This window comes from Trachurus trachurus (assembly GCF_905171665.1).
Source record: "Trachurus trachurus genome assembly, chromosome: 9".
Classification (NCBI taxonomy): domain Eukaryota; kingdom Metazoa; phylum Chordata; class Actinopteri; order Carangiformes; family Carangidae; genus Trachurus; species Trachurus trachurus.
The window spans coordinates 4,318,545-4,331,257 of record NC_139895.1 but is presented as its reverse complement, the minus strand read 5'-3'; positions in this window follow the sequence as shown (position 1 = coordinate 4,331,257).

Here is a 12,713-nt window from a genome sequence, read left to right as displayed (position 1 = left end):
ATCCATCAATGACAGACATGTAACTTTATGAATCCTGTCTCTTCAGCTCAGAGTCAAACTGCTGACTGTCTCTGTCTCTGTAGAAACATGGAGGCTTCAACACTCACTGCACTTCATCCACAACTTTAACCTTCTTTCTCTTTATAGAGGTGGTGTGGTCCAGAGAGTAGACTGAAGATCTCTAGGACTCCATGTTCCTGCAGGACGGACCAACAGCAACAGTTCAACAGCTGCTGCTGAATGTAACAATCTGCTGTCTGGACTCGGACATTTAATCTGACATCCATGATTTATGTCTTTTCACTATGGGGGGGGGGGGTTGTGTCATCTGGTTCTGTATTACTAATGTGTCATGAATCACATTTTGTAGAGGATGGACTGATGTCTTTCCACAAATAAACCATGTTGTGAACTATTAATGTGTCTGTTGAAACAGCTGATTCTAGTTTCAGTGACTTCAGTAACAACCAGTGTTGAGGAACATGAAGCTCCACTGATCCGCTCCAGTTTTAAACTCAACAACAGCGCCACCTAGTGGCTCAATGAGAGGAGAACTGGTTCTGTCCTGAGCCCAGACACCAGCTCATTAAAAACCACTTCAGTTCTCTACACACTGACATTAATATTAATTATCATTAATTATAAAAAGCTTCATTCCATCCGTTGTCTACACACTCATCAGTGCAGCTCCAGACTTATTGTTGTTTTTGTTTTGTAGTCCAAGTGTGATTTAATTAAGCAATATTACCCGAGAGGGTGTGCTTGCACTTCGGTGATGCGGTCAGGACCGAGGCGCTTGCGCATCACCGTCATGCTCAAATTACGTTTAAGCACACCCTCGAGGGTAATATTGCGATTATACAACAATTACCAACAAAATAAAGCGTATAATTAAATAAATATACATGTTGATGGACGTTTTGCTCTCAAAATTTAAAGTTTTTTGCGAGTGTGCTTCCCGTTTCCATGGAAATAAATGGGGTCTGACTAATAACTGAAACACAATCAGTCACGTCAGTAGACTCCTATGTGTAATGGAACCTAGTTCACCTCTACAGCAAATAGTCCGAACCTTAGTAACGACCTAGCAACAGAAATGATTTTCTAGTCCCAGATGAGTGAACTCTGAGCTGACGTTCATGTTTTAACGCGGTCTCGAACTTTCCTGAACTAAATCAACACTGCACAAACTCGCCCAAGTTATAACAAAGATGCCGTTTTTTTCCTTTCACTGATGTAGCTTCTACAACCGCAAACTCCACATGTAAATGAAGCTATATAGCTATATAGCGCCGTGTCGCCGACACAGCTGATAGAGAAAGACAAACGATTACTCCAGATTATTTAAAAGCCCAAAAGGCGCAAGAGAGAGGGAGAGAGAGAAACATACAGGTCATCACCTCCGTTTTATCCAATGAAATATTCAGCTCCAGACCATATTTTAAAAAAACATATTCACCGCGATCACAACTCGTCTCTCTCCGACTTTGTAACGTTATGGGAGGGAGACAATCCTCTCGGCTGTAACGGGGAAGTTTACAATATATTAACAAAAAATAAAGTAACATATAAATGAGACTTTGGCAGCTGTCAGGAACACCCTACAAGAGGTCAATGTAGTTTGTGATTTATTTTCACGAGTAATAAATTACGTTTTTCAAAATAAAAGGGGAAAAAAATCCATGTTGCCATGGAGATGTGTAAACAACATGACATGGCAAAGTAATATTTTCAGTGATGAGTCAGCCGTGCTGTAATGCTGATTTGAGCACGTTCTAAACAGTGGCGTGCACAGACTTTTTGAAGGGCAGGGGCGAAAAGGAAAAAAAGGGGCACCTAATAGCGCGTCCTCGCCACTGAAGAGGGCACTTTAGCACGCGTTTTGGCTTCCCTGAAGGCACTTTAACACGTGTTTTAGCTCCCAAGAGGCCACTTTAGCACATGTTTTGGCTCCTAGATGTGGCTCCTAGAGGGCACTTTCAGGGTTGCCAAGTTTCAGAAAATGACAAGAGTGAGACTGTAGTGACATGGTGCGCTTGGCTGGCGACCACAGGTCGGCGGCGAAAAAAATTTGGCCTTTTTTAACGTTGATTTGGCCTGTTATCAATACCTTAAGACTAAAAAACATCGATGTGGCCTGTTTTAACACGTGTTTTGGCTCCCAAGAGGGCACTTTAGCACACGTTTTGGCTTCCAAGGGCACTTTAACATGTGTTTTGGCTTCCAAGAGGGCACTTTAACATGTGTTTTGGCTCCTAGAGGGCACTTTAGCACACGTTTTGGCTACCATGAGGGCACTTTAGCACACGTTTTGGCTACCATGAGGGCACTTTGGCACACGTTTTGGCTCCTAGAGGGCACTTAAGCACACGTTTCAGCTCCTAGAGGGCACTTTAGCATGCATTGTGGCTCCTAGAGGGCTCTTTAGCACACGTTTTGGCTCCTAGAGGGCACTTTAGCACACGTTTTGGCTCCTCGAGGGCACTTTAGCACACGTTTTGGCCCCCATGAGGGCACTTGAGCACACGTTTTAGCTCCTAGAGGGCACTTTAACACACGTTTTACCCCCCATGAGGACACTTTAGCACGTGTTTTGGCTTCCAAGAGGGCACTTTAGCGCGCGTTTTGGCTCCCAGGGGGCACTTTAGCACGCGTTTTTCAACAATTGGGCCACGATGGGGGGCGACCGCCCCCCCTGCCCCCCCCCTGTGCACGCCACTGGTTCTAAATGTCTTATTGACCAATCAGATTGCTTGGTCGGAACTACTTGTTGTATAATGATTCATAAAACATGTGTTAATATTGCTGCTGGTGGTTGAGGGAGAACTTTGATGTGATGGAACCAGACGACACTTTAATTGTGTCAATCAAATATGATAAAGTGATGATATTTTTATATCTAAAAGGTCAAAGGTCAACCTTACTGCCACAGTGCTCCACAAAGACACCTCTGACCTTTATTCAGATGAGATAAAATACACATTACAAACTACACATTTCACTTTCATTGTTTCTGGTTGGATTCAGTTTGAGGACAAAGATGAAAAACATCCAAGATCTTCTCTGCTGCACAGGTCACATGACACCTGGACCAGGAAGTGTCAGGTTTCACAGAGACGACGTGAAACAGTCAAACTTGTGAAAATTCATTTGTTTTTATGAGTCTGAATAATTAGTTGTTATTGTTTTTGTTGCTTTAATCTGGTTACAACTGAATATTTAGAGTCACATGTAACAAAGTGTGAGTTTTATTCCTCACTCCCATGTAGCTCTACCTGTCTGTTTATCATCAGGCTCAAATTCCTGAGCTTCAAAGGGATAGTTCAACATTTTGGCAAATTGGCCCATTGCCATAATCCCTATAGTCATAGCAGTAGGTTCGTTACCTTTAATTGTCGGTGCAAGCTATTTTTAGAACGGCGGAGCAGAGCCATGAGCTGCTCAGAGCTACACTACGGAGGCTCATGGGATTTCTTGGTTTCCCTCATCAAACTCATCAAATACACAATCCAACAACTCCACAATGCTCTGGTGGACAAGTTGTGACCGGAAAAGTGCTCTTTAAATAAAGTCTGATAACCAAATATCAGCTACAACTATTGGATAACCCTGAGGCTGAGCTTCAGGTCTGCTGGGAAACGGAGTGATCAGAGGAGCTGAGCTGTGGTTGGTTGGGACACGGAACAGGAAGAAAGTCTGGATGAAACTGAGTTTGTTCCAGCTGTTAAAGCTTCAGGATCCAGTGTGAGGGACCGGAGCGGCCTCCCCACGTAATGGGGACCAGGGCAGACCAGACTTAGGTGATGGAGGTTGGAAACAGAGCCAGCGAAGCGTAGAGTGCCAAAAGACAAGGTTTTTTTATTTTACAAAAAATCAACAATAATCAACACACCCTCTGAGGGTAGTGATGGTCCTTTGACACCGAGGCTCCGACACATGCGCCGTAGCTCATGAAGCAAATTGTATCGAACCAGTGTGCCGAGGCGTGGTTTGGTCACGTGACTTGTGACGTATGAACCACTTGTATGACGTTTGAAGCAGTTCAGTGCTTCAGACGTCAATCGAAGCACCTGATTGGTTCGGTTTGTCATGTGAAACACCTGGCGGGCTTGGACCGTTCAGGGATTGGTTAGCATATTTAGTGGCGTTCATTTGAATTTCTCTTTGCAGAGTAGGTTGGTTGGTTCGTTGTGATTGAGAGAGAGATATTGTATTTAGCGTATTTTTGAGAATTTAATTTAGGCTACAGATAGTTACGGAGATAGAGTATAGTATAGACATAGATATAAGCAGGTGTACAGCTGAGGTTGAAGACTAATAAATATAACCGTTTGGTAATGCTAGTCAGATCAGTGGCGCATACAGATTATACATGCTTGGTGATCAGATGTCCCGGGATCGAATCCAGGTCTTGGCGTAAGAATTATAAATTATATCACATAATTTTAATAAAGCTTATCTAGTTTGCAATGACATCACTCTACACCATAAACTGTTTGGACTTGTTTCATAAGATAATGTGTAGCCTATATGAATCAATATATGCCAAAAAAGATACAGAGTCTTAGCCACAACTTAATGTTGATTTTATATTTTATTGTGTCATCTTAAAACCATACATAAATGTAGTGTACTGTTGTTGAACAGGAGTGTGCGTGGCAACTCAAATCTCACACAATCAATGAACCAATGAATGACACGTCTCAATTGCACTTCATTTTATTGAACACTAGATGTCATACTCGAGCGACTGTGTCAGTGAAGCCTCGAGTAATGAACCATTACTCGAATAAGGTGTCGAAGCCTCAACAAAGCCTCGGTTGCCCATCACTATCTGAGGGCAAAAACAGGTCCAAAAAATGACCCTACCCTAACCTCACACCAGGTTAGAACTGACCTCATAGCCTCACACCAGGCTAGAGCACCTTTCCTCAGAGCCGCCCGGAAGCCAAATGATACTCCCTTAAATACAGCTGCTGTGAGTTAACTTAATTGGGGCAAACCATTACTGCAGGGCAAACCAAACACTATAACGGTCCCTCAAACACATCATTTTCATCAATACACACCAGAATAAACAATACATAACATATTTTAACCTTGTACAATCTTTCACATATCCACACAATACCTGTGCAACATGATCACATAAAACCATATGATACAAAAAGACAAACACCCCTGAGCACCATGGGCTATGCCCACCCGGGCCCGTGCTCGTTAAAGACGCCCCTGCAGCGGTGCGCGCTTCCGCAGAGGAGCCGTGGAGCTGGACCGGGAGTGCAGGTGAATGTTGCGTGTAAATGAATGTATGCAGGACCAGAGTCTTTACCAGTGAACAGATGAAGAGCGGGACGGGTAGTGGGTACCTCACTACACGCCAGGATGGTAGGAGGGAGTGTAAACTGTCTCAGGTGACTTGTGGGTGTGGTGAGTGCGAGCAGCGGCGCACCGCGTTGCCAACACCGGTGCGCGGCTTGTGCCACGTATGTTAACAAAGCACGACCCCAAACAGGCCCGGCTCTAGCCATTTTGGTGCCCTAGGCGAGATTACTCCCAGGCGCCCCCCCCCAACAATGATCAATAATGATTATAATGATAACGTAGCAGTGTATCTCTATGTCCCCTCTGACCCCGAGATACACAACTTGAACAACAATCAGTAAAATGTCATTAAGTAAATCCTGGGTGAAGACATGAAAAAAATTAGTCTACAGTCATGAGAATAACCTGTTGTGATGCTTGAAATGGGTATACGAAAGTCTTAGCTTGACAAAAGCAGTGGAATATACTGTATGAATAAAAGCTAATAGATACATGTGGAAAACAAGTTAAAATGAAATTTTGTGAAATTGCTTTTTGAGCATAAATGTTATCTGTCATTCTATTTTCACCAAATGTCTCAAATGTAAAATAAAAGAAGCTAAATATTGACTTCACATTACATTTCAAACTTCATGAGATGTGTGTAGCCCTAAATGAGAAATTAGCTTTTTTTCTCCAAACAAAATATCAACTAAACAGACAAAAAACACAACATTTACAATATTTAACCTATATAATGTACCCTTCATGTGTTGTCACTGTGGTGCTGTTTGAGAGGTAAAAAAAAAAAAAAAAAATGGTTTGAGAGCTCAGCAGGTCTGTGTACACAGCTGGAGCTGTGGCCCTGCTGTCTAAGCAGGCTGAAGTCTCAACTCTCTCTTCTTTTTTTCATAATCTTCCTCATCTAATGAGTCAGAACTTTCAGCCTCTGAAGCACCTTCATCCTCCTCACTGCTTCTCTCTCTCTCTTAACGATTCTGCGGGTTCGAAGCGCTTCACAGTTGTTGTTTTGATTGACAGGTCGTCAAGGGCGGCGTAAAATGACCGAAATATAAACAAAAACATATCGAGACGGTCGCGCAAACGAGGCGGCATTTGTGCCGACTTTGAGGATTAATGCAACCAAGTGTCCACACACAGAGGCGGACCTGGCTAGTTTTACGCCCTGGGCGAAACCATCCCTTGGTGCCCCCCCCCCCAAAAAAAAAAAAAAACCCACCAACGAACAGACACAAGAATATATTATAATCAGTGTTGGGGGAGGGGGGTTCTTTTAAAATGTATTCCCCTACAGATTACTGATTACATGTCCCAAAATCTGTAATCTGTAATGCATTTCGATTATTCAAGTAAAGTAATACTAATAGTAGTTTCTGGATTACTTTTAGCGTATTTCAAAATCACCTGCCTGAGCGCCTCTAACACTGAATTTGATCTTACACATGATCTTATTGGCTTCCGTGGTTCCTTTAAATTAAATCATCAATAAATGTGTTGTCAAACCACAGTTTAATTTGTTATTGATCATCCAGCCATATTTAAATGATTTTTTAAAATAGCCAATCACATACAATTATAGGCTTAGACCAGGGACGTGCACATGACTATAGAGGGGCAGGGGCTCAACATCAGAAAAGGGCAGTATGTACAATTTTTTCAGGCCTTAATATCAAAATAAATAAATTAAAATAAATTACAGTCACTATTTAGTCGGTAGAGAAAGCCTGCACGCCTTCAGGACTGCAGTCAACACGCTGGACCAATTTCCCAACTTCCCGAAACAGAGTCATGACTTCTGAACTGGTAGGCTAAGGCTAATATTGTATTGGGTGCACATTAACATTGCAGGAAAAAAAAATGCAAAATAGAAGTAGGCTAAGCCTACAGGCTACACACACAAAACCAAGAAATGACTACTGTGACTGCTACTGTGCATATTTCAGAACAGCAGCAATATTTACAACAGCAAAGTCACAATTACCAGTAACTCAATATCTGGAAACAAATTCCTGTTACTTCCTTGTTAATACCTGTTTAAAACATCACGTTTCATCCCGAGAAATCAGCAGTTTGTTGTAAAGCTATTGTAGAATAAAATTCAGAAGAATCTGTAAGCAGAAAGACTACAAGTCGCGTAGGTGACGTCACACACCAAATGCCGCCCTTTCCCGTGTCAGTTGGTGACGTATTTTTTGTGGGACACAGATCTGTAGTCCGTGGAGCGGTCTTTACACAAAATACATTCTTCTGTTGCCGTTTTACGACAAACTTCTGATTTATCTTCATGAAACGTGATGTTTTAAACAGGTAGAGGACATATTTTTTTCTCATGGCGCAATTCAATCGGATCACGAAATAAAATTTTCAGTCTCATTCATTTGAATGGCGAGTTTTTCAGAGTTGAGGTCCCATGGCGCCGTTACTTCCTGCTTCCGCTTAGGCTCTCTATAAGTGGACGGCGACTTGTCAGAACCGACAAGGAAGTTATGTTGGTGGATTTATAACTCACGAGATTCGACACAAGTCGCTCCACTGTCACGTCTCATCTGGATAACACAGAGTTATCGATGAGGCAGCAGCTTCTACTACTCTCTCTCTCTCTCTCTCTCTGGACGTGCATGTGAGGGAGCGCGCACCGCGCCCCCCCCCCCCCCCCCCCCCCCCCCGCCCCTCAGTGAGGGACAGAGCGGAGCAGCAGCACAACACACACACACTAACGTAGACATACACAATACCGTGTATATTACAAGGAAATGCGTACGGTAGATAACCGTGGCATTTTTACAGCGCGGTTGTTTACATCCTCATGCACAACAGGAATGCATTTATTGAAAAAACATTTTTTTTAAAAAGGGCACTTTTTAATACGAGGCAAAAAGGGCAGGGGCTCAAGCACCCTTTGGGCCCTATGTGTGCACGTGCCTGGCTTAGACTATATTAAAACTGAGCAGCTTGACTACAGCCTCTGAACCTCTAAAAAATACACAATTTAAAATAGTTTTTGTCTGTGAGTGTAGGGCCAGCAACATGATGATATTTTGAATATAAAGTAGGCTAATGACAGGAACCACTGTTCCATCTGTAGGCTAAACTAAAAATGTGCTTAAACTCACGTCTCTGCTGAAGTCGGTGTGGTTTTGGAAACAGCGTGACGTTGCTGTTAAACCATGCTCATTATAAACATCACGACAGTCCAGGATCCTTTAACACATGATCCTGTCGCAGTTCATTCATGTTGTTTACCAGAGACCAGACACTGAAGAGGAAGAAGAGGAATATTGCTGGGCATCCCATAGCAACATTACCAAAATGAAGCCAACTTCAGGGCGAGGAGTTTAGCGCTTAACCCTCCTTTCTTTCCCCGCATGAGAGCACTCTGGGCCGGCGGAGCATCCGACGTGAGACCTCAGCAGTCGCAAGTTGATCCCCCCCGCCCCCGTCCCCCCTCGCCTCTCCTGACACACACACAACCTGTAGTTGACCTATGACTCTCAGCAGCAAGTTGACGTGACATAGGGGTGCCCCAGCGACGGGCGCATGACGTCTGTCCGACTACCCATTTCTCCGACCATACATTTCTTTATTTTTGCGTCCATTAGTCCGACCTCCCACTTCTCCGACTTAAGTAGCCCTAACCCTTAACCTTACCCTAAACCTAACCTTAACACTGTAGAATGCGTAGTCGGAGAAATGAGCCGTCGGACTTTTGGGCAGTCGGACTGACGTATGCTCCCCCCCAGCGACCACTCCACTAACTTGACGGCGAGTTTTGTTTTGTCTTTTTTTTTTTTTTGGAGAGCGCTCGTGCGCCCTCACAAAGATTGCGCCCTGGGCGGTCGCCCACATTGCCCATAGCTAAAACCGGCCCTGTCCACACATCTAATTAAAAATGTGGCGTTTCTAACAAGAAAACGGCTTGAAAGCATTCCTACTGCAGACAGGTAGGCCTACCTCTGCTGTGTGTGTGACTGCGGGGAGAGCGGAGGGCACGTACCATGTGGGGGAGAGAGGGGGGGGGGGGGGGGGGGGGGGGGGGGCGATTTAGTAAGTAATGTTGTAACATATTATATTATTACTTTTTAATAGGTATTGCTTTGCATTTAAATTAACGTGGGATTATTTTTTGTAGTAGTACTAGTACCAACTAGTTATAAAAATAGTGAAAGTTAAGCTTTTTTTTCTTTCCCATTTGTGGCGCTGGCGCCCCCTGGATGGACGGCACCCTTAGCATTTGCCTATACGGCCTATGCCACGGGCCGGCCCTGACCCCAAACACAAACACACATATTATAAACATACACAACATAACGTCTTCATGGAGTCTTTAGAATAATATGTGGGAGTGTGTGCGGGAGTATGACTGTGCGTGTGTGTACAAATGTCCGAGAAAAAGTCTCTCATCGCTCCCACGCCAAGAGACAGTGAGGGGGGGGGGGGGGGGGGGGGGGGGGGTGCTCACCTTCTCACACCAGGCTGGAGGTTGGAGGAGCTGATGGTGTTTAACTGTCAAGTGATAGATTTAACACAACTGCCTCAACCTTGGAGCTGAGCTCTGTCTCATCAGGTTGTCCATCACTGCAGAACAGACATGTCAATCAAATAGATACGCTCCTAATTACTCTAAATGAATGGCCTGAATGTCTCATTAATTAGAGGAGTATTTTCAGATGGACAATCAGAACAGAGACCAACAGACTCCCTGACTCACTGAGTGCTGGGAAAAATATTGACTCAGTATTTAACTGGAGAAGTTGGTTGTGTTTTGAACGTTGTGTGTGGTACTGTGGTTAGAGTCACTTCCGCATTTGCTTCACTTTGCATAAACGGAGCTTGTATCACAGCCCAGAGCATCGCAACCACACAGGAAATATACTTAGTTTCACTTTGAACATCGGTGTCTGTCGTGTCGCAGTTTTATCTGGTGAGTAAACTCAACAAAAAATGAGTAAAAGACGTTAATGTGAGTTAATGTGTGTTTTTACAGATTTATAATATCAGTTGATTATTGATATAGCCTATTGATAACCCTCGGCTGTGTGTAGTTCAGGTTCAGGTTGTTTGTGTCTTTACTGAGACGTTAGATGAACCAGTGTGTTGGACTGAACCAGGAGACTGACAGCTTTTAGAAAACATCATTTAACATGTCCTTTCATATGTTTTTACTTTAGAAACTGTTATTTAAGGTTGTTAAGTTGAGTCTTTGTTTCCTTGTTTTTGTAGCAGCTGTCCACCATCTTTGTTTTGATCTAATAGCAGAGGCCTGTCACCATGTGGTTACTTCTATTATAGGTTTAATTAATAACATGAACTACAACCAGCATTTTACCGTCTTTCAACAGTCTGTCTCTGTGCTTCACTGTGAAGAACAAGTCATTATGTTTATGTTGGTCAGTGTTTCTGGTAAGCCTCAGACAGACCATGAGTTCCACTGAAGGAAGTTTAGATGATTGTCTGTAGAAACAGCTCAGATCTCCTCTGGACAGCAGCTCTGATGCTGAGGACACTAAGGATCAGAGTCTGACACATGATCCACTAGATCAGTTTTCTGGAGGTTAGCAGGTTGGAAGCTAACAGGCTAATGTTGCAACACAGAACCAGTTTCTATAATTAATGTTGTTAATGACAGTGTGCAAATGTAAAGAGTAAATGTTGCTGAAGTAGCTCTACATATAACATACTAAAATGTTGCTCTTTTTTAACAATCAGAAATCAACCAGTGGGATTAATAAAACCTTTTGGAAAACGAGCTGAACATGGGGAAGCAGAATCCTAAACCTGATCCTGGTGAGTTCATAGAGTAAAATCCGTCTAGAGAAGTTTGACCCGTCAGCAGCCATCTTGGCTCTGACCCCAGGACAGTGTTGTCACTACAATCTAATCTAGATCGACTGTAGAATCAGATCTTCACCGAACGTTGTTCAGATTAAATTATGTTTGAATCTGAATTTAACTGGACAGTCAGAACTACACTGCTGTTTAGTCAGATTCACATTTATAGATTTTATCTTTAGGTTTAACACACGAATAAATTCAGATTAAATAATCTGTAGTTCTGCCTCTTACTGTGGCAGCAGATCTGAAACTCATGAGACTCATCACACTGGCCCTCATTTATCAAACGTGCGTGTAGAGTTGTCACGATACCAAAATGAGTAACCACGGTTCTACCAGACAAAGTATCATGGTTCCGGGTAATATCACGATACCGCAGCCTTTTTTAAATTATTTTTAATTTAATTTTGGTGGCGACAGTGGCGGCCCTCGTTGTTGTGGTGTAGCCTTCAAGGCTCCCGCTGCTGTGGCGGTGAGCCGTGGGTCCGATGCTGCAGTGGCTCGGGACCACGGAGGCTCGGGCTGAACGGGACGAACGGGGCTAGCCGCCGAGCTAACGCGTTAGCGCCGGGCTAGTCGAGCTAACGCGTTAGCGCCGGGCTATTAGCCGCCGAGCTAACGCTATCAGGGTAGCGGAGATTCGTGTGCCCCCAGCATATTTCCCTCACTGCTCAGTGTGTATCCGAGACATTCAGATAAGAGCTGGACTCAGACTCAGGCTCAAGCCCGTAGCTGCTCGGGTACGATGTGACAGTTAGCAGTAGGCCATTTGATTGACAGTTGAAACTTGACGAAGCTCAGCAAGTGGGCGGGGCTTATGTGCCTGCAGCAGACATCCAGAGCTGCGAGAACTGCCTCATTTAGTCATGATTTTAAAACCTAATTTCACCTACTAAACGAATCTTTCTAGCATCCAAAATTGGGAGGATGGTTAATAGGACATATGTCTGGGATGTGATTAACTCAGAAAACGAATCCAGTGTCACTTTTCAGGGACTTTAAATCGCAGTAGCATACTGATTTGTTGAACTCAGCCTGATGTAAACATTAATAAAACTCAAAAACCAGTCACACAAACAGCTCCATGCTGTCCCTGTGTGATGGATGTTCAGGTACAGGTCAGGACAGTCAGCTTGGAGGCTGAAGTTCATATTAATGAAGGGTGCACTGTGAGACTGTGACCACATGCTGCCTATTATCATTATCACATATTATTGAGGTTTCAATTTGTCCAATCAGACTGACCGTATGTATTCAACCAAGACCAAACTCAATGTAATTTTACGTTCACACCAAGTGTCAGAATTTCCAAAAGCCGCACATTCCCATAATGCATTGCGCCACATTAGGCTGTTTACGCCACAGTAGCAAGCTCCATTGTACATAATTAGTTTTGATGGATTTATTCACTCATATATTCAGGAATTCAGGAGGCAGAGATGCAGAATGTGCCCCGACCTGGACCTCTGTCTGACACTGAACTTGGTTCTCCGTCTGATGCCGACCCCCCCCCCCCCCCCCCCCCCATATCTGATGAACCTGCCTGTATGATGAAC